Raw genomic sequence first — 23,233 nt, forward strand, 5'->3', positions numbered from 1 at the left:
GGGTTTCTCTGCAGCTTTTTTAGAGCCTGTCCTGGAACTAACTCTTGTAGACCAGGCTGGCCTCGAACTCACAGAGATCCACCTGCCTCTGCCTCCCGAGTGCTGGGATTAAAGGCGTGCGCCACCACCGCCCGGCCTTCCTTAACTATCTTTTACAAATTAAATAGACCCCTGCCCAAATAGTTTTATTCATATTACTTATTTGTGTATTATTTAAAATAATTAGCATTATGGAATGGAGGTGTAATTCACATTTACCTGGCACATATGAGACATTAAGGTTTAATCCCCACTACCAAACAAGCAAGCAAACAAACAAAACCCATAAAGGATTCTTACTGGTTAAGCAATTGTGTTTCTGTATTTGTTTCTTAGATCAGTGCCTAACATTCACCCCTGATTTTAAGTTCCAAAGAAAAAATTTTTGTCTATTGTTTATACTGTACCCTTTATAGTGCCTGGCTTATGATTCATTTTCATGATAACTGTTGGAAGGATGGATGGATAGATGAATAGGTGGATGGGTGAATGGATGGATGGGTGAATGGATGGACTGATGGATGGAAGGGTGAATGGTTAGATGGGAGAATAGGTGAATGGATAGGTGGGTAGGTAGATGGATGAACTGCCTGGTCCATGCATGTCTTTTGAACTATAACTTAAATTTTCATGATAATTGTAGGTTGATACAAAATGCCACTCCTACATGGCAGGAGATGAGGGAAGTTGAAATTAAAGATTGTATCATCTTGAGTTCTGAGACATGGCTCTTTAAGATGGTTGACCTTGTCTTTCTTACCTCAGTTACGTGAACCATAAAGTGGTTTAATTATTACTACTGCTAGATTTTTTTCTTTTTTCTTCTTTTTTTTTTTTTTTTGGTTTTTCGAGACAGGGTTTCTCTGCAGCTTTTTTAGAGCCTGTCCTGGAACTAGCTCTTGTAGACCAGGCTGGCCTCAAACTCACAGAGATCCGCCTGCCTCTGCCTCCCGAGTGCTGGGATTAAAGGCGTGCGCCACCACCGCCCGGCTAGATTTTTTTTATAAGACCAAGTGACCTTAGTACAGTTGTGCTTGTAGCTTGCATGTGGCTTATCGTCACAGCAAAGAATAATAGCCTCTTTACTTAGAATGCATAAAGACATACATATACATCTCTCTCTATATATATATATACATATATATATGTAAATATATACACATATGCACATGTATCTGAGCATGTGTTATTCTGAGGAATGACTGACTTCGTAATTTTTAAAGATACTTTCTGATACAAACTAGAATATTAACATTAATTGGTAATAAGAGGGTAAGTTTAGGGCTGGAGAGATGGCTCAAAAGTTAAGTTCACTGGCTGCTCTTCCAGAGGTCTTGAGTTCAATTTCCAATGACCACATGTTGGCTCACAATCATCTATATTGGGGGATCTGATACCCTCTTCCGGCCCAAAGTTGTATATGCAAATAGAGCACTCATACATAAAATAAATACATCATTAAAAAAGGAGGGCAAGTTTCTATAACTTACATTTGAAAGTACCTCCTCTTAGAGATCCTTGCCCACACAATGTTGAGGACATGATAGGAAAATACTCTACACTGAACCACATCTCCAGCTTCTTAAGAGTAAAGATAAGAATCATCGAGCTTGCTGTTTAGGAAACCCTTGAAGTTTGTAATTAATAAGCATGTCAAGGAGAAAGGTGTTGAGAAATCACAATTCTTCAGATGTCAATCAGTGAACAATGTCCTCCAAATGAAAACCCTTTTCACATAGGAGCCTATTGGCTGTTACAATAGCTCTTCCTTCTTTTTCCTACAGAAAGCCTAATGAAATGTATTTTCCAGCAGCAGCAGCAGCTTTCAGGAAATAAGTATACACTATTTCATGGCACTTCCTGTTTCCCACAATTACGCGCTTAATGTTACTGTTGATGATTCATGGCTTAACTCTAATGTTGGAATAAAAGCACCAGATTTCCCCAGATAATCCTTGGAGCAGAAAATTGATTTTATGACAGACAAGGGTTGACTGAAGAGAGAAATCAAAGTGTAAATAATTGTTATCGTAAACTTCATTTTCTAAAGAACCAGCTTTGAAAATACTGCTCCATCTCCATATTGTAGATATCTATAGCCCTATTTAACCTTATTATATATTCAAATCATGTATGATGGAGTTATATGTTATCCTATGGTATTGAAATTATCATATAGAGAGATTTAATTTCTTAAATAAAGCCACAGATGTAGCTGATTGGCAAAGGCAGGATTCAAAATGAAATTGGACTTCACCGTTTTGCCAAGTCAAAGAACTGAAGGGTTTTTGAATGACTTAATAATGAATCTGTGTTACTGATGAGGATGTTGGATAAGAGGAGACGGGGCCTCTCCTGTAAGCACATAGCTGGTTCCTGGAAGAGCAGAGCTGGAAACTCACAGCCTCTTGACTGAGGCATTAATGCTCTAGTTTAGACATTTTAGCTTTTTCTTTTTTATTTTCATTCTTCAAAGTTAATTTACATGAAGAGATTGTTCAGTGATCATAAGCACTTGCTACTCTTTTAAAGAATACAGATTCAATTTCCAATACCTACATGATGAATCACAACCACCTATAACTCCAGTCCCAGGTATTTTGAATCCCTCTTCTGGTCTCCTTGAGCACCAGGCTTGCACACAGTACAAATACATACATGCAGACAAAACACTCATGCATAGAAAATAAACAAATTAGTTAATTAAAAGGTTATTTTACAAATACTGATGGTTAACAAACATATAAGAGACATTCAGTTTCCTTAACAATTAGGGAAATTCAAATTAAAACTCGAATGAGATATCATCTCACACCCATTAGAATGTCTATTACAGAAATACAATAAATCAGCAACAACAACAAAAAGACAGAGCAGGCCAGGAGAAGCCTCAGTGGCGTGGTGGACAGGAAAAGCCACCAGAAGCCTCAGCAATACGACAGGCTGTGGCTACAAATGTGGTCATCAGAAATTATCTGTCCACTAAAGTCTCAGCCTCCACATACCCTGAACCTGGAGGAGTGATCATTGGAGTCATAGCCATGCCTGTACTTGGAGGAGCAACCATCTGAGCCTTGGATCTGTAGACACTGGAGAAACAATCACCAAAGGCTCTGCCCTGCTTACTCCTCAAGGAGCATTCAATGGAACCGCAACATCCAACTATACCAATGGAGGAAAAGAGACCCCTCCAAAACACAGGCTTCACCCATTTTAATTGGAGGAAAAGATGGGTAGACACCAGGGTAAGAATAGACTCAGCAATATAAAGAGCAATACAGCACCACCAGAAACTAGTGGTTCTACAATAGTAAGACCTAAACATACCAATGCAGATAAATCAAAAGAAAACAACCTTAAAATACTTTATGAAGATGATTGAGGCCCTTAAAGAGGAAACGAAAAATTTCCTTATTGAAGTAGAGGAAAAGACAAACAAAAAATTGGAAGAAATCAACAAATCCCTAAAAGAAAATCAAGAAAAGTAATCAAAAAGGTGAAAGAAACCATTTAAGTCTTGAAAACAGAAATAGAGGCAATGAGGAAAAAACTGAGGGAAATCTGGAAATGGAAGATCTGAGTAAATGATCAGGAACTACAGAAGCAAACATAAACGACAGAATACAATGGAAGAGAAAAATCTCAGGTGTTGAGGATGCCATAGAAGAAATAGATTCATTGATCAAAAGAAATTTTAAATCCAACAAATTCTTAACACAAAATATCCAGGGTCTAGGACACCATGAAAAGACTGAACCTAAGAATAACAAGAATTGAAGAAGGAGAAGAACTCTAGCTCAAATGCACAGAAAATATACTCATCATAATCATAGAAGGAAACTTTCCTAACCTAGAGAAGGACATGCCTATGAAAATACAAGAAGCTTACAGAACACCAAATAGTCTGGACCAAAAAAATGTTCCCTCACCACATAATACTCAAAACACTAAATATACGGAATAAAGAAGGAATATTAAGAGCTGAAAAGGAAAAAGGCCAAGTAACATATAAAGGCAGACGTATCAGAATTACACCTGACTTCTCAATAGAAACAATGAAAGTCAGAAGGTCCTGGTCAGACATTATGCAGATGCAAAGAGACCACGGATGCCAGCCCAGACTACTATATCCAGCAAAGCTTTCAATCAACATAGATGGAGAAAACAAGATATTCCATGACAAAACCAGATTTAATTAATACCTATCCACAAATTCATCCCTAGAGAAAGTACTAGAAGGAAAACTCCAATCCAAGGAAGTTAAGTACACCCATAAAACCACAGGCAATAGATAATCTCATGCTAGCAACTGCTAAAGAAGAGAAGCACACACATAATACCACCTCCAATAACAAAAACAACAATAACAGGAACTATCAATCACTGGTCTTTAATATCCCTTAATATCAATGAACTCTATTCACCTATAAAACAGATTGGCTACAAAAACAGAACCCATCCTTCTGCTGCATACACCCCAACTTTAACAACAAACATTATCTCAGATTAAGGGTTAGGAAAAAATTTTCCAAATGAACCTAAGAAACAAGCTGGTGTAGCTGTCCTAATATCTAACAAAATAGACTTCAAATTAAAAATCAATAAAAAGAGTCAAAGAAGGACATTTCCATATTCATATGGAAAATTCCATCAAGACAAAGTTTCAATTCTGAACATTCATGTCCCAAAAACAAGGGCACCCACATTTGTAAAAGAAACATTACTAAAGCTTAAACCACACATCAAACTCCACACTAGTAGTGGGAGACTTCAACACCCCACTCTCACCAATGAAAAGGTTTACCAGACAGAAACTTAACAGATGTTATAACTCAGATGAACTTAAGAGACATCTACAGAACATTTTACCCAAACACAAAAAAATATACCTTCTTCTTCAGCACCTCATGGTTCCTTCTCTAAAATTGACCACATATTCAGTAATAAAGCAAAACTCAAAAGATAAAAAAAGTATAATAGCACCCCCCCCCCCATCACCATGGCTTAAAGTTTGAATTCAACAACACTAGTTACAGAAAACCCGCAAATTCATGGAAATTGAACAATGCTCAACTGAACCACCACTAGGTCAAGGAAGAAATAAAAAAGAAATTAAAGACTTCCTAGAATTCAATGAAAATGACTGTACAACATACCCAGGCATATGGGACACAATGAAAGCAGTGCTAAAAGGAAAGTTCATAGCACTAAGCACCTACATAAAAAAGATGGAAAAAATTCCACACTAGTGAATTAACAGAACACCTAGAAACTCTAGAACAAAAAGAGGCAAACTCACCCAGGAGGACTACATGACAGGTTAATAATCAAATTGAGAGCTGAATCAAGAAAATAAAAACAAAGAAAACAATACAAAAATAAATGATCCAAAGAGTTAGTTCTTCAAGAAAATCAACAAAATTGACAAATCTTTATCCAAACTAACCAAAGGCAGAGAGAAAATATCCAAATTAACAAAATGAGAAACAAAAAGGGGACATAACAACAGACACAGAAGAAATACAGAGAATCATCAGGTCAAACATCAAAAACCTGTACTCCACAAAATTGGAGAACTTAAAGGAAATGGACAATTTTCTGGATAAGTACCACATACCAAAATTAAATCAGACCATATAAGCAAATTAAATAGTACTATAGCCGTTAAGGAAATAGAGACAGTCATCAAAATTCTCCCAACCAAAGAATGCCCAGAGCCAGATGGTTCTGAATTCTACCAGAATTTCAAAGAAGAACTAATACCAATATTACTCAAAATTTTCCACACAATAGACACAGAAGGAACATTGCCAACCTCTTTTTATGAGGCTATAGTTACCCTGATACCCAAACCACACAAAGATACACACTAAGAAAGGGAAATACAGACCAATCTCACTCATGAACATTGATGCAAAAATACTAAATAAAATACTGGCAATACTGAGAAATGGATACAATCCAAGGACATTCTGTTGAGGTAAGCCGGACTCAGAGCTGAGAATCATATGTGGGTCTACACGTATTAGGAATTCTAGGAACTCCAGCTGTCTATTTAGTTGATTCAGTGTGTGGGTTTTTTTTTCATTTTCTATCAGCTGGCTCTTATATCTTTTTCTCAACCAGTTCAGGACTCAGCAGGAAAAAATTTCCTTAGACACCTTACAGCCCCAAACAGCCCTGAGTCAATGCCCTGGGTGTTCTGTGACTTCAAAATAAGTGTTGCTTGTGCAAGCACAGTACCATCTGAAGATTGAGGTCTCTGGCATGGCAGGAGGTTAGCTGTGGTGAGTCTGTTCTGGGTGCTAAAATATTTGATTATTCCCTATGGTGTCATTGCTTCGTCTGGTTTGTCTATATGGATGGACCTGTGTTTATAAAAAGTGGCCATGCTTCTCCAGAGGCTGAAGTCCAGGGTTTAGGGTGGAAGCTGAGGTTCAGACCTTGTCAGATCTGAGTATGAGAGAACAGATTGCTGAGGGGCCAAGCCTTTTTTGGCAGGCAAAGCTGGGACAAGCGCATGATTGCAGGGAATAATCTTTCCACATGGCTTTTGGTTATTAGTCAGCAGAACAATGTGGCCCATTGTAAATATATATGCTGCTTATTTTTACATGGATTGAAAAACCCACTCAAACACCTTCAACCAGCAGTGCCAGGTCTAAGTATGCAGTGGAAAGTAAATGTCCACTTTCTGTTCTTTTATTTGTGTGTGTGCAGGTACATGTCTGTGGCATGTATGCACTTATTAATAGCACCCCATTCTTTTGATAGAGTTTTCAGGCTAAAGAAGTGAGAATAATAATTGCTAAATATTGTCCTATCAAAGGTTGAGTATGCACTTCCTTTCCCCGAGGTTTCAGAGTTTTACCAACAGGCAGTAAAGCATTTCACTGTGTGCATCAAGACCTCATGCTGCTGTCTTTTTATTAAAACAACGAAAGAGGCTTAAGAAGTAGGCATTAACTCTTTGCTTATGACATGTGGTTATCTGATTGTCTTTACTTAGGTGATATTAATGCAATCAGAACTCATGGGACATGACTTCTCCATCACACTAATGGTAGGGGCTGCAGGAGGGCAGTCCATAGTTGCTGCTTTGGCTCCTGAGAGGCCCCTTCTTCTTGAGAGCATGCAATAGCAGAGAATAAAGAGAAAATGATGTCTTTGCTGGAGAAGTGATCTATCTTTCTTGAAATAAATCATTTGAAGAAAAAATGACTTATAGCCATATTTACCCTCTATTTAAAAGGAACATAGGACTATTTTCCTCTTAGTACACCTTAGTCAGTTTGGCCACCCTAATGACCTCAGAGGACCTCTGAAGGTAAGTAAAACACAAATGTGGGGTGGTTGGAGGGTGACAGAGGTCACTTTGCTTCCTATCTGGATTCATTTGGATCTTGATCTGCAAGACACCAATATTTCTCACTCATGTATTTTTTGAATATTGCCCAATTTATTTTATGAGGCCACAGTTACCTGATTCTTTATTTTATTTTATTTTTTAATTTTTTAATTTTTTTATTGAAAATTTCCACCTCTTCCCACTTCCCTCCCCTCCCCCTCCCCCTCTCCATCCCCCTCCCTCTCCAGTCCAAAGAGCAGTCAGGGTTCCCTACCCTATGGTAAGTCCAAGGTCCTCCCTGCTCCCCCCAGGTCCAGGAAGGTGAGCATCCAAACAGACTAGGCTCCCACAAAGCTCGTCCATGCAGTAGAATCAAAACCCAGTGCCATTGTTCTTGGCTTCTCAGTCACCCTCCACCATCAGCCACGTTCAGAGAGTCCAGTTTGATCATATGCTCCATCAGTCCCAGTCCAACTGGGACTCCCAGTTAGATCTGTCCCACCGTCTCAGTGGGTGGACGCACCCCTTGCAGTCCTGACTTCCTTGCTCATGATCTCCCTCCTGCTCCTCATTTGGACCTTGGGAGCTCAGTCCAGTGCTCCAATGTGGGTCTCTGTCTCTATCTCTATCTCCATCTATCGCCAGATGAAGGTTCTATGGTGATATGCAAGATATTCATCAGTGTGGCTATAGGATAAGGCCAGTTCAGGCATCCTCTCCTCTGCTGCCCAAGGAACAAGCTGGGAACATCTCCTTGGACACCTGGGAACCCCTCCAGAGTCAAGTCTCTTACCAACCATAAAATGGCTCCATTAAGATATCTACTTCCCTGCTCCCACACCCACCCCTCCTTCATCCCAACCATCCCATTCCCTCAAGCTCTCCCCAACTCCCCTTATCCCCGCCCCACCCCCACCCCCGTGTTCTCAACCCCTGCCCGGCAATCTTGTCCACTTCCAATATCCAGGAGGATAACTATGTTTTCCTTTGGGTTCACTTTCTTATTTAGCCTCTCTAGGATCATGAATTATAGGCTCAATGTCCTTTATTTATGGCTAGAATCCACTTATGAGTGAGTACATACCATATTCATTCTTTTGGGTCTGGGTTATCTCACTCAGTAAAGTGTTTTCTATTTCCATCCATTTGCATGCAAAATTCAAGATGTCATTGTTTTTTACTGCTGAGTAGAGCTCTAAAGTGTATATGTGCCACACCTTCTTTATCCATTCTTCTATTGAGGGGTACCTTAGTTGTTTCCAGGATCTGGCTATTACAAATAGTGCTGCTATGAACATAGTTGAACAAATGCTTTTGTAGTGTGATTGGGCATCGCTTGGGTATATTCTCAAGAGTGGAATTGCTGAGTCCTGAGGTAGGTTGACTCCCAGTTTCCTGAGAAACCGCCACACTAATTTCCAAAGTGGTTGCACAAGTTTGCATTCCCACCAACAATGGATGAGTGTTCCCCTTACTCCACATCCTCTTCAGCATAGATTATCATTGGTGTTTTTGATTTTAGCTATTCTGACAGGTGTAAGATGGTATCTCAGAGTTGTTTTGATTTGCATTTCCCTGATCACTAAGGAGGTTGAGCACGACCTTAAGTGTCTTTTGGCCATCTTCTGTTCAGAATTCTCTGTTCAGTTCAGTACCCCATTTTTTAATTGGGTTAATTAGAGTTTTAATGTCTCGTTTCTTGAGTTCTTTATATATTTTGGAGATCAGACCTTTGTCTGATGTGGGGTTGGTGAAGATCTTCTCCCAATCAGTAGGATGCCTTTTTGTTTTAATGAGAGTGTCCTTTGCTTTACAGAAGCTTCTCAGTTTCAAGAGGTCCTATTCATTCATTGTTGGATCCAGTTACCATAGCAACACAAAATTTCAAGGTTTCTGGTGTAAGACTGTGACCAGAGGCCAAGGACATTGTGTCACAATGCTGGGAGACATAGTTCTTTATCAGCTAAACTTGGTGAGTGAAGAATTGGCATGATTTTTTAAAGGTGCTTTGTGTTAATAACCTTGGTTGGACACCTGCGACTCTGAACTCGTGCATAACTGTAAAGTTCTTAACTTATGATCATTTACAGAGAACTTTAGTCTAGTTTAAAGTTGCTCCGAGGTAAAAAACAATGAGTTAATTATGTGTAGTTTGAGTAAAAAGAACAAAGCAGGCTTTTAAGTGTCTTATAGTCCTTGTGAGACAATAGATCCTATGTCTTCATATTGTTATGAAGAATATCCTAGTATATTTTCTATATACCAAGATTATACAACTTAATGAGAAGTCTCTTCCTGACCATTCAAGAATATATGTGCCCATAAGATTGAAATGTAATCATAAGATTACACATACATATCACATGAGATTACACACAGATATTGGGGAGACACCAGAACTGCTTTTGTACATGTGAAATTACAGACAGGAGCAACAGTTTCCAGAGTCAGTGGTCCCACAGGCCCTGCTTGGATGGGATTCTCCTCCATTGGAGAATCATTCCTCTGGTGGGTTCACATCTGAACACTAGTTATCATCTGCTGTATACTTCCATGACCCTCGACACAGAGGGGTCAGAAATAACACAGGAAAACCCACAGAAACCATTAACCTGGCTCATGGGAACTCACTGAGTCTGAACCAACAATCAGGGAGGCTGCACGGGACCAACTTAGGTCCTCTGAATAATTTGACAGTTGTGTAGCTTGGTCTACCTGTAGAACTCCTGGCAATGGGATCATGGGCTGTCTCCTGTGTTTTGACAGGCTCTAGGGAACCTATTCCTCATGTTGGATTGCTTTGCGTAGCCTCGGGGAAGTGCTTGGTCTTATGGAAGCTTTGCCATATACGCCATGCTTTGCTGAAGTCCATGCAAGGCCTGCCCCTTTCTGAGTGATTACAGAGAAGGATAGATTGGGGGGAAGTAGAAGGGGGAGAAAGGAAGGAGTGGGAGGAGAGGAGGGAGGGTAGACTGTGGTTTGGATATAAAATAAATAAGTTACTAAAACCAAAACAGTAACAACTAACAATAGCAATAAACAAAACAGTAGCAAAAACCACAAACCAGAGTTGGCCTGAGGTTACCATCAGGTGTGTATATCAGACATTGCTCTATTTGTCTGTTTCTTCCGTGAGCATCTACTGAACTCCTCACTCCTAATCTGAAATTCTCGAGTTCAAATGCATTTTGGATTTCAGAATGGTAATATGCACTATATGCACTATATGTCTATGTGGGTGGTCTGAGTGACAACATGGAAGAACTCATTAATGTTTCTGCTCAAAGTGCCTTTACGCTTGCACAGAGTTGCAGGATAAGTAAGAACTATCAATAGCTTTATGGCCATTCAGGTTAAGCTTTTGTCTTTAAACAAGTTCAGCTAAGATCAAGTTGTGGTGCCAATGGCATTGTACAAACTCACTTCAGAGCTTTTGGAATTTGAAATGAAACTTTAGTTTTTCCAGACAAAATTTCCTTGGGAAGACAAATTTAGAAAAAGGTCAAGTAAATGTATACTCTACCTGTGATTTCCAATATGTCTTGTTGAATGGAAGCCATTTCAAAGGATGTCAGCAGGAGCCAAGGACAAATGAATTTAAATGTACTCTGTTGAAAAATGAACCTTCAGACTGCATTTTTCTTCTTAGCCAGCGACAGAGCAGATCTAATTAGTAGGAAAGGGGGCACCTAATTCCAAAGCAGCTCCTGGCAAATACACTGTGGGGGGAAACGGTGAAGGGCAGCCCAAGGGGGCAGCAACAAAAGAACAAAAGGAAGCAGCTAGTATTAGAGGTTGAACAGTTGCAGGGCCTGCTAATTGGGTTTGCACTGTACCCGAGGATGCTTGGAGACTGTCGTGCTTCCTGTTATCCAACCCTGGGCATTCCTTCATCTATGCAGGATGTATTTCTTTAAATATGTGTGTGTGTGTGTGTGTGTGTGTGTTATAAAATACAGGAGCAACTACCTTGTATACAAGATGGTGAACAATATTGTTTAAACAACAACAACAAAAATTCAAAACCTCATTATTTTTGTCCAGATGATGTCTAGAGTTTTACCAGTAGATAAAACCTACTTAAATGCTTAAAAATAAAAAGACATATTCACCCCAGTTGTTCCTATTTTGGAACTGTCTCGAAAATGTGCCTTGTAGTCTCCTGGCCTTTGTGGAATGTTAAGATTCTGTATTGAGCCTCTTTCTGGGGAGCTTTATCGACCCCACCAGGGTGTCCTGGGTTTACTGCACACAATAGGGCTGACAGTGCATGCCATCTCTGTGCTTACATGGATTGAGAGTGAGCAAGGACCTGTGTGGTCCAGAGTTCAAGGTCCCATGAGTTCAACCCAGATGTCTCCCAGCTGTTAATTTTTCTGTTCTTGTTTGCCCCACCAGGCAGTGAATGTCCCATCATGCTCCTTTGGCCATGTCAGCCTCAAGCTCTTTCTGCTTCAACACAGGTTCACTAACACAGGGGACTTGGTATTGACTTGGAGAATATTTTGGATCTTTTACTGAGTTAATACCCTTGCTATCACTCTAATAGAATTGCCTGACTTTCTTGTTTGTTATATGACAAGGCAAAGATGGAACACTTTCTACAAAATTCAGTAAAGATAATTGGGTAGAAAGAGAGGTCACTTTTACTTAATATTTAGTGAGGTTAGAAAGTACACAGTTCATCCTGTGTTGGGCCCATGTCTTCATTGACAGTTATGACCCAGGAGCTGCTTTTAGGGAAGGGCATCACCATCACTTCTAGTATTGGGGCAGAATGGGAACTTTAATAGTTGAAGCACAACTTACAGAGAAAGGATAAAGGACCCCACCATCATATAAAGGGATGTCTAGGACCAAAGTAGGCAGGGACTTGATTTTCATGGAGCTGTGAGAAATCACTATGGAAATAAAGGTGGCCATCCATCACCAGGAGAAATGGTGTGGGAGAATGGTCTTTATTCTGTCAATTATATTTTAAATAAATGCTGATTGGCCAGTAGCCAAGCAGGAAGTATAGGTGGGGCAATCAGACAGGAAGTAGAGGTGGGTCAATGAGAAGAGGAGAATTCTGGGAAGAGGACACAGTTGTGAGCCCGCCACAGAAGAAGCAAGACATGACTGCCTTGCTGAAAAAGGTTCCGAGCCATGTGCCTAGCATAGTCAAGAATAATGGGATAATATAAGTTATAAGAGTTAATAAGAAGCCTGAGCTAATGGGCCAATCAGTTTATAGTTAATGTAGACCTCTGTGTGATTTCTTTGGGACTAAATGACTGTGGGAACTGGGCAGGACAGAAAACCTCAGTCAACAGAGAAATATATCTCTGAGTGACCCAGAAGAAATCACTACAGAGGCAAAGGTGACCATCAGTTCCCAGGAGAAGTATATCTCTGAGTGACAGAAAAGAAAGCATTCATCAAACTCTTCAATGGAAAACTTCAGTTGTTATTAAACCTTCATTAAAAACCCAGCGCCATGACTCCCAAGCCTCTCACAAGTAGAGACTTTAGAAAAAGCCATTTGGCTATCTGCTTCCTGTAAACTGCCTTTATTGTGGTTAGATATGTCCTTTGTCTTTTTGTTGTGGTGGTGGTTGTTGCTTTTCTCTTTTCTTTTTTTTTTTTTTTTCGAGACAGGGTTCCTCTGTAACTTTAAAGCCTGTCTTGGAACTTGCTCTGTAGACCTCAAACTCACAGAGATGCCTCAGTCTCTGCCTCCCAAATGCTGGGATTAAATGTGTGCATCACCACCTGGCAGGTATGATCCTTATATCACTAAGCTCCCCAGAACATTTATCAGGTCAAAGGTCTTTTCTGCATCTAATGAGATGATCATTTTTTTTTCTTTCAGTTTGTTTAAATAGTTAATTACATTGACTAATTTTCATATGTTGAACCATCCCTGTATCTCTGAGATGAAGCTTACTTGATCATGGTGGATCTTCATTGACAGTAATGACACCGGAGCTGGTTTTAGGGAAGGGCATCACTAGCACTTCCAGTATTGGGGCAGAATGGGAGCTTTAATAGTTAAAGCACAGTCTATAGAGAAAGGATAAAGGACCTTTTGATATGTTCTTAGATTCAGTTTGCAAGTATTTTTATTGATTACTTTTACATCTATATTCATAATAAAAATTTGTAATTCTCTTCTTTGAAAGTCTTGTAAAATTATGCATGAAACTGTCTGGCCCTGTTAATTTTTTTATGACTGCTTCTGCTTCTATTTCACTAGAGGTTACAGATCTATTTAAATTGTTTATCTGACCTTGATTTGGGACGGGGAAGGGTCAGATATCTGTGTGTGGGGTGGGGAATGGAGGGAGACAGCTGGAATTGGGGGACACTTGGGGGGGCAATATGGAAACCTAGTGCAGTGGGAACTTCCTGGAATCTATGAGGGTGACCCTAGTGAGGACTCCTAGTAATGGAGACTATGCAGTCTGAACTGGGCATCTCTGGCAGACAGGCAAGGCTTCCAGTGGTGGGACTGGGTTGTATTTCCTAAAATTGTTGGCTGAGGGTCTTGTGAAGATCCCTAAACAACCTAGGCAGATGTTGGGACAGAGGTTTGCTCTCTGAAAACAGACAGTGGGGCCCCATTACTAAGGACAACATCTACATAGTTCATTGAATATAGAGAAGTCAAGCAGGGAGCTTTCACCCCTACAGTCTAGTCTTTGGCATGGAAAGGTACTCTGCAGGCCACAGAAAGGGAAACCTGGACACAAACCCAGGCACAAAGCCCTTGAACTACAATCTGTCCTGCCTGTAAGATGTGCTGAGGCGATGGTGTGCCATAGGACTTGTGGGAGTGGCCAACCAATGTCTGTTTAACATGAGACCAACACCACAAAAACCCATGGCCTACACTGCCTGCATGGCCAGGAGGCAGAGACTGGATAGCTCAGAGACCTAGGGTGAACCAAACATGACTGGCAAAGAAAAAAAAATCAATGAAATTATTCCTAATGATAATCTGATGAAATGAGATAGGTTCCTTGCCCATCATCACCATCAGAGAGGTTTCCTCAGCAACAGATGGGAGCAGGTACAGAGACCCTGTACCAGCCAAACATTATGCAGAAAGTCTAAATTGAAGGCCCCTATCTGGCCCCTTCCATCAGACATTGTACCCCACAGAAGAGGAGGAGGAACGATTGTAGGAGTCAGAGGGGATGGAGGCCACCAGGAGAATGTGGCCCACTGACTCACCGGAGCAAAGTTCCTATGGGCTCACAGAGACCAAGTGGCAAGCACAAGGGCCTGCAGGGCTCGGCACTGGGTCTTCTCTATGTTGTGGCTGTTGGTGTGGTGTTTTTGTGGGACTCCTAACAATGGGTGTATGTATATCTCTGAGTCTTTTGCCTGCTCTTGAGTCTCTTTTCCTCCTATTGGGTTGCCTTGTCCAGCCTCATATGAGGGCTTTTGCTTTGTCTTATTGTATCCTGTTTTGTCCTGTTTGGCTGTTGTCTCTTGGAGCCCTGCTCTTTTCTGAAGAGGAAATGGAGGAGTGAATCTGGGGGAGAGGGGAGGTGGGGAAGGCTCTAAGAGGAGTGGAGGGAGAGGAAACTGTGGTCTGGATGTAATGTTTGAGAAGAATCTATTTGCAATAAAAGAAGAGAAAAATGAAGAAAGGAAGGAAGGAAGAAAGGCAAGCTGTCAGCTCTAACAAGGAAAAAGAAGAAAAAGCAAAAGCCACTTGAGATTCAGGGAGGCAACAGTGAAGAGCTAGGCCTGCGGTGTGCACCATGAATTTTTTCGTATCGTCTTCTTGGCAGCTCGATGGGTTGAAGATGGCTTATAGACTGCATTTGACAGAGGCACTGGGGTCCAGAGGCATTCAGGGGTTTCCCCAAAGTCAAAATCAAAACTCACATTCAGCCTCGCAGGGTGTGTGTAGTGGAGAAGCCTGAACCACTGCCTTCTGTTTTCTGTCACCCTTATTTGAGAAGCTTGGGGCTAGGAATGTTTTTTATTTTGTCTTTAAAAGTTTATTTATATTATTATTAATTACTATTATTGTGTATACATATATGTATACATTCATATAGTTTAACATTCTAAATTTTATAATACACACACACACACACACACACACACATATATATAATCTTGGTTATAATCTGAATTGATACATGAAATTCATTTTGTTTTATACCTTATGCGCATAGCCAGAAGGTTAAGTTTGCACCATGGTTTTCGTGCGTTTGCATTTTTACTGTAGCCCCTGGTTACCCAGGGCCATATTCCACTCTTTCCTCTTGTGACTTTGTGTCTATGTTCAGGGAGTTTCAGATTTTGGAGCATGTCAGATCTGAACGTTTTAGTTGACTCGTAACCTGTACCGCATACACACTAAAATGACTATAACAGGGTAGGGGGTGGTGTCAGCTGTAGGACAAGTGATTCTGGCCTTTTGAAACATGGAGCATGCAAGAGTTTTGGTTCTTAATTTTCCTGAACAACTTCATTATAATAAAAATATGCAGGTTGGGACTAGCCAGATGGCTTCGTTGATAAAAGTGGTTTCTGTGAAGACTCATAACTTGAATTTGATTCGTGGAATCCATTCAAAGGTGGAAAGAGAGAGATGACTTCACAAATTTGCACCTTCACAAGTAGACTATGGTGTGGGCACAATAATAAACACATAAACGAACAGAAAACAAAACAAACAAATACATAAATGTCTATTAAGACAGTGGATCTGCCATGACCAAGAGTCAGAATGCCCCGAAGTGTGGGAAGAGATGCCAACGAGCTGGGGTACTGTTTAGATTCAGTCCATCACTGCACGGTGAGTCGCTGGCTTCTGAGAAAAGCCAGGGTGAGGCAGGTGCGCCTGCCATGTGCACTCTGACCTGGTTTTCTCTCTGTAACACAGCAGCAGTTGAGCAAGACAAACAAGTCAGGTCCTGGGCAGAGCAAACGCTGCGAGAGCTGAGCTCTCGCAGGAGTTTCTGGGTTCTCCTAGCCATCTGGGGCAGAGACGGTGCTTTCTCCATCCTGCTGATGTGAAGTACCGTAACACTGGCGAGTCAATTCCCATTGTAGACATGGCTGCTGCCTTAGTCACGGTCTGGTTTTCCGGAAGGGAAATTCTGTCTCAGGCTCAGGTTACAGGGATATACAAGACTGTAAAATCAGTCCTACAGAGACCGCTGGTTAGTTGAATTGCAAAGTTGTCCGTGACCAGGAGGTGGAGGAAGGCCCTGCTGTATAAAGAAGGAATGGGTCCACAGGTCTGGAGAGTTAATCTTTGTCCCGAGTCTCCTTAACAGAACTAGTTCCCTGGTTCCCACTCTCCCAAATTTTGTATTTTTCAAATACAGTCTCTTTGAGTATTTTTCATAGAATTTATGGACATCTGAAATACTTTTGAGCAAGTGTTATTATGCATCTCCTCAGTACTTATTCCCAGCATAGTTCTCACTGACCAGTCAACACATATGAAGTATAATAAATGCATGTGTCAAAATGTCACAATGGAACTCATTATTATGTACAATTAATAATTGATAAGATTTTTTTCAAAAGAATCTCCCCTGAAGCAGTTGAAACATCACACAAGATTTCTCATTAATAACGTAAATAACACTTGTGTTTTTATCTGGTTTTTGGACAGGGTCTCACAGAGGAGCTTTGGCTGGCCTGGAACACTATTTAGAATAAGCGGTCCTCAAATGCACAAAGATCCTCTTGCCTCTGCCTCCCAAGTCCTGGACCAAAGGTATGGGCTACCACATGGGGCTCAAAATTATATTTTTTTAAAAGAAAAGAAGTTGACGTCACCCTGTGACAAACACTAGTCATTGCCTTGACTTGGGACATTTGAAGGTGCATAGGCTTTGGTGTTGACAACCTTGGGCTGGACCTGGTTGTAGCGTTTATTATTTCTGCGTCTTTGGCCAGCTTTCCACATATCTCTAAGGCTCACTTTCCTTGTTTATTAAATGGATCTAGAATCTTCCTGGAGCAATTGAGATGAAGATGAAATGAGATAAATAGAAGGGCCGAGATATTCAATAAACAGTTGGCATATTATTATCTGTGGGCAGATCTCTGACAGGAGCAATATTTATATACGCATTGGAAGCTCTCCAACTCCAGCTAGTGTGCAGAAAGCGCGGCATGTGTACTACAAAGACCATTTATATTTAATGTACAGTGCATAGTCTGACATTCCTCCACCCAATTTACTTTTCTAATTACCTGCCACTCTAGTTACTATAGGATTTAGCTCGTCTTCTTCAGCAGTCTCTGGTGGCCTGTTTGGTAAGCGTGGAAGTCAAAGCGTTCAATGTATCTCCTGAGTGCGTGTGCTCAGGGAATTCAGCCCCAACAAGAGTGACACCTCTCCAGTTCTGAATTGATTATCTCTAATGACTTTCTCCGTTGGAAATCTGGATACTACAACCTAGACATCTATGGCTTATTCTTAGTTTTTATTTTTCACAAACTCTGCTGTCTTAACAGAACTGAAAATGTTTCCACCCCCGGGAGCTCCTAAATTGCAATGACCTCAGTGGCCCTTTAAGGCTATAGACCATATTGTGCTTTTTCCATTGGTGCCAGAAGACTGAATTTTCTCAGATTTCACTTTCTCTCTTTTGCGACCCAGGAGAAAAGTGAAGTGTCAGCAAAGTGCTCTTATTGACCCAGTATCCTTTTAAAGTCTTCCCTTTTGCTTCTTGACAGCGTGACCTTTGATCTGGACCCTGGAGGTTAGGCCATTATTATTCCAAAGCAACTCACCCAGCTCCAGTGCTTTGGGCACGGGAAGGTGTCCTGTTGGCGTTCACTTTAGTAAAGGAGAAATACTAAGCTTTAATAGTCAGCGAGCATTTAAAAGAAGCCTGCAGCATTGCCTTGATAAGTCACTGATTGCCTCCTACCCTGGAAAACTGAGATAATAAATTGTAAAAAATACACTTGAGACCCCCTGTAAAGCACAGTAATTATCATAAAGAAAATTCCTCTCATTATTGCATTGTTAAGCAGGTGCATCCCGAAGAAACTGACTTTAAGTTTGCATTTACCCCTCAAGCCCATGATGAACGAGTAGCTTACTTAAAAATGACAAGCTGCATCTATCACATCGTCTTAGCTGTCAAGCGAATACCTTAGGTGGATGAGAATGGAATAGTTGCCACTACCAGTAACCCAGAGTAAGATGAATGGGGCTGAGGGGACCTTGGCCTGCCATAGTCACTGGCTGCACACTGGCGTTGTTCTCAGACACCACGCTTCCCGAAGGTTGGTGGAGGAAATCCGAGTCACTGGGTCAGTAACCTTGGATACTTCAAAATTTCATAAAAGTGCTTATTCTAAATTATATATTAAACAAATATTTAATACATAATAATAGCTAATATGATAAACTATTTTAAATAGAAATGTTTCATGGCTGGGGATGTTGCTCAGTGGAAGAGCGCATGCTTAGAGTGTTTGATATCCAGTATCAAGTGAATAAGCAAACAATTGTTTTTTTATTTATGTGCTTATTGACCACGTGCGTGTGTGTGTGTGTGTGTGTGTGTGTGTGTGTGAGTGTGTGTGTGTGTATACAGGCACATGAGTGCGCCAGTTGAGGTCAAAGGATAACTCCTGCTCTCTTATGCGATCTGGGATTGAACTCAGGTTATCAGCTCTGCATGCAAGCACCTACTAGGCCTTAAGAATAAATATTATTTATGTGAAGTATATTTAGGATATTATCTGAATAAACATTCATACATTTTTAAAAAATAGTATATGAAATTTATTGTGACTATTGGGTTCTGAGGGGGCTGAATAGAGCATCCCTCTTCACAGACAACATCCTGAAGCATTTGAATAGAACATCCCTCTTCACAGACCACATAGAGCATCCCTGTTCATAGAGCACACAGAGCATCCCTCTTCACAGAGCACACAGAGCATCCCTATTCACAGAGAACACCCTGAAGCATTTATACTATGGTACTCTCTGTGGTTTGACTGTGCTTACTATGGCTCATCTAGTGAGAGGTGAGACCACTAGGAGAGCTATTATAATAAAAGATGTTGCAGGGTTGTAGAAAGGGCGTCGAGGTGAAATACTCTTTGAAAAAGTTTATTAAGAGGATGAGCTACTGTGGGTAGCATGATAGGGCTCCTGAGGTGGAAGAGCCTTCGGTTTCCTTCAGCAGCAAACAGTTATTTGGAAATAACTCTTTATGTTAAATATCATGTGCAGCTCCTATAGGGTCACACGTGATAGCTTATCACCAGCACCGAAGTTGGGTGCATGGGGGTGGGGGTGGGGTGGATGTAAGGGGAGATGGGGAGAGAGAAGGGGAGGATTGGGGAGAGCTTGGGGGAATGGGATGGTTGGGAGGGAGGAAGGGTGGATATGGGAGCAGGGAAGTAGATATCTTAATTAAGGGAGCCATTTTATGGTTGGTAAGAGACTTGACTCTAGAGGGGTTCCCAGGTCCAAGGAGATGTCCCCAGCTTGTTCCTTGGGCAGCAGAGGAGAGGGTACCTGAACTTGCCTTGTCCCATAGCCACACTGATGAATATCTGGCATATCACCATAGAACCTTCATCTGGCGATAGATGGAGATGGAGACAGAGACCCACATTGGAGCACTGGACTGAGCTCCCAAGGTCCAAATGAGGAGCAGAAGGAGGGAGATCATGAGCAAGGAAGTTAGGACTGCGAAGGGTGTGCCCACCCACTGAGATGGTGGATCTGATCTAATGGGAGCTCACCAAGGCCAGCTGGACTGGGACTGATGGAGCATGTGATCAAACCGGACTCTCTGAATGTGGCTGTCAATGAGGGCTGACTGAGAAGCCAAGGACAATGGCACTGGGTTTTGATTCTACTGCATAGACTGGCTTTGTGGGAGCATAGTCTGTTTGGATGCTCATCTTCCTAGACCTGGATGGAGAGGGGGACCTTGGACTTCCCACAGGGCAGGAAACCCTGACTGCTCTTAGGACTGGAGAGGGAGGGGCAGTGGGGGGAGGGGAGGGAAATGGGAAGAGGGGAGGAGGTGGAAATAAATAAATAAATAAATAAGAAAAAAATTATTTACTTTTCTCTCATACAATACATCCCGACTGCCACTTCCCCTCCCTCCACTCTTCCCAGTTCTCCCCCACTACCCTAAGTATTTTTATGGAGACAGTCTTATACAGGTCAAGCTGGTCTTGAATTTGCTATGTAGCCAAAAAGGCCTTGAAGGCTTGATCCTCCTGCCTCAGCCCCCCCCCCCCATGTGCTGGGATTACAAGCAAGCCCTATACCTGACTCAGAAATTGTGCTGGCTAATTTTATGTCAGCTTGAGTTACCAGAGAGGAGGGGCCTCCACTGAGAAAATGACTCCATAAGATCCATCTGTGGGCAAGCCTTTAGGGCATTTCCTTCCTTCCTTCCTTCCTTCCTTCCTTCCTTCCTTCCTTCCTTCCTTCCTTCCTCCTTTCTTTCCTCCCTCCCTCCCTACCTCCCTTCCTTCCTTCCTCCTTTCCTTCCTCCCTTCCTCCCTCCTTTCCTTCCCTTCCTCTTCCTTCCTCCCTCCCTTCCTCCCTCCCTCCCTCCCTTCCTTCCTTCCTTCCTCCTTTCTTTCCTCCCTCCCTCCCTTCCTCCCTTCCTTCCTTCCTCCTTTCCTTCCTCCCTTTCTCCCTCCTTTCCTTCCCTTCCCCTTCCTTCCTCCCTCCCTTCCTCCCTCCCTCCCTCCCTCCCTCCCTCCCTCCCTCCCTTCCTTCCTTTCCTTTCCTTTCTTCCTTCCTTTCTCTTTTTCTTTTTTGGTCTTTCAAAACAGGGTTTCTCTGTAGCTTTGGAACCTATCCTGGAACTAGCTCTAGTAGATGAGACTGACCTTGAACTCATAGGGATCTGCCTAGCTGTTTCCCCTGTACTGGGATTAAAGGTGTGCACCACCACTACCTGGCAGCATTTCCTTGATTAGTGATTGGTGGGGAGGGTCCAGATCATTGCGGGTGGTGCCATCCCTAAGCTGGTAGTCCTGAGTCCAAGAAGTAAGCAGGCTGAGCAAGCCATGATGAATAAGTTAGTAAGCAACAACCCCCTCCCATGGCCTCTGCATCAGTTCCTGCTTCCAGCTTCCTGCCCTCTCTGATTTTGAGGATGAACTGTTATATGGAATGGTGAGCGAGAGAAACCCTTTCTTCCCCAATTTCTTTTGGTCATGGTGTTTCATCACAGCAATAGTGACCCTAACTAGGACAAAGATAAAAGCACTGTTAAGCACTGTGGTTTTTCACTGTCTAGAGAAATCTAGAAGAGTCGCAGACTTCCAATTTATATTTTATTTTCAGCTACATTGGCTGTGTGATGTTTTACTTTTTTGTTTTTTTCTGGGGGGCACCACTACCCAGCTCCCAAATAAACAAAGAACAAACAGGAGTTTATTCTTAGTTATGAATGCCCTGCCTTAGCTTGTTTTATTTCTTTCTAGCTTTTCTTAAATTATCCCCGACTACCTTTGTCTCAGGGCTTTTTCCTTTTCTTACTTCTGTGTATCTTACCCTCACTGTTACTTCCATGGCTGGCTGGGTGGTTGGCTGGGTGGCTGGCTGGTTGGCTGGGTGGGTGGCTGGGTGGCTGGGTGGTTGGGTGGCTGGGTGGTTGGGTGGCTGGCTGGCTGGGTGATTGGGTGGCTTGGTGGCTGGGTGACTGCCTCCTGACATCCTTCTCCTCTTCCTTAGTTCTCCTTCTGTTTATCTTCTGTGCCTGCCAGCCCTGCCTATCCTTGCTCCTACCTTGCTATTGGCCATTCAGCTCTTTATTAGAGCCATCAGGTATTTTAGATAGGCAAAGAATCACAGCTTCACAGAGTTAAACAAATGCAGTATAAACAAAAGTCATACACCTTAAAATAATATTCCCCAGCATACATCAATACAAGTTTGAGAGAAATCTGAAATTTTAATATGGCAAATGTATCTCAGCTTGCGCGAGACATGAAATCACTAATATACTGAATTATGTATACTCCTAACCCCATAAATGAAAACATACAGAGAATGAAAAACGAACAGACATTTGACATTTTAAAGTAGATTTATATTTATGCAAATATATGAGCAGAAGTTCAAAGTTACAGCTCGTACCCTGCCAACACTGACACCGAGGTCCTGATGGACAGATGTCAGACACTAGTATAAGACATCCTTACTCTGTCTTTGGGTGGGGATTTTCCACGAAGGTAATATTTGATATGTGGACCTGGTGTACATTAGCTTTTTTTCCAGGTACTGGCTGCTAGAGGCAACCCATAAAGGCCATACGGCAAGCCCAAAGCAGCCAAGCCTTTATTTACTTACCATAACTGAGTAAAATAGAGGCAAAGGCTAGGGCTGACCCCCTCCCTAGTGCTCCCTCACAAACAGCAACAGCTTAGGGTCGGGTGACAACTGTCAAAGGTGGAGGGATTGTATTCCTGCAGGATTCTGAACTAGAAAGCTTTCTGTGGACCCACTAGGATGAGAAGAAGGGGGCAGGGAAAGGGCTAGGAGCAGAAAATGCCAGATCTGGGGGTAGGAAAGATGCCTTATTTAGGCCTCCTGGTATGAAGGTCTTGGTGGAAAGAACCAGAAAGGAATAAAGAGACATCCACATGGAGAAACCAGGAAGCTGATGAACGCCCGCACAGCTGCCCGGGGTCTGTAGAGTCAGTTCTGAATTCTAACTCTTCAGAAAACCGCATTGCGCTGACTTGTACAAGGCTGGTATAGGAGAGCGGCTTTCCTCACAAGGCTTACAGCTGCCACAGGCTGGTCTGACTGGTCACCGGCCCAGGATTTGGGACCGGGCTGGAACCCGTGGGTTACTCTGTTCTTTATATGTG

Source organism: Arvicola amphibius, chromosome 4, assembly GCF_903992535.2.
Source record: "Arvicola amphibius chromosome 4, mArvAmp1.2, whole genome shotgun sequence".
NCBI lineage: Eukaryota > Metazoa > Chordata > Mammalia > Rodentia > Cricetidae > Arvicola > Arvicola amphibius.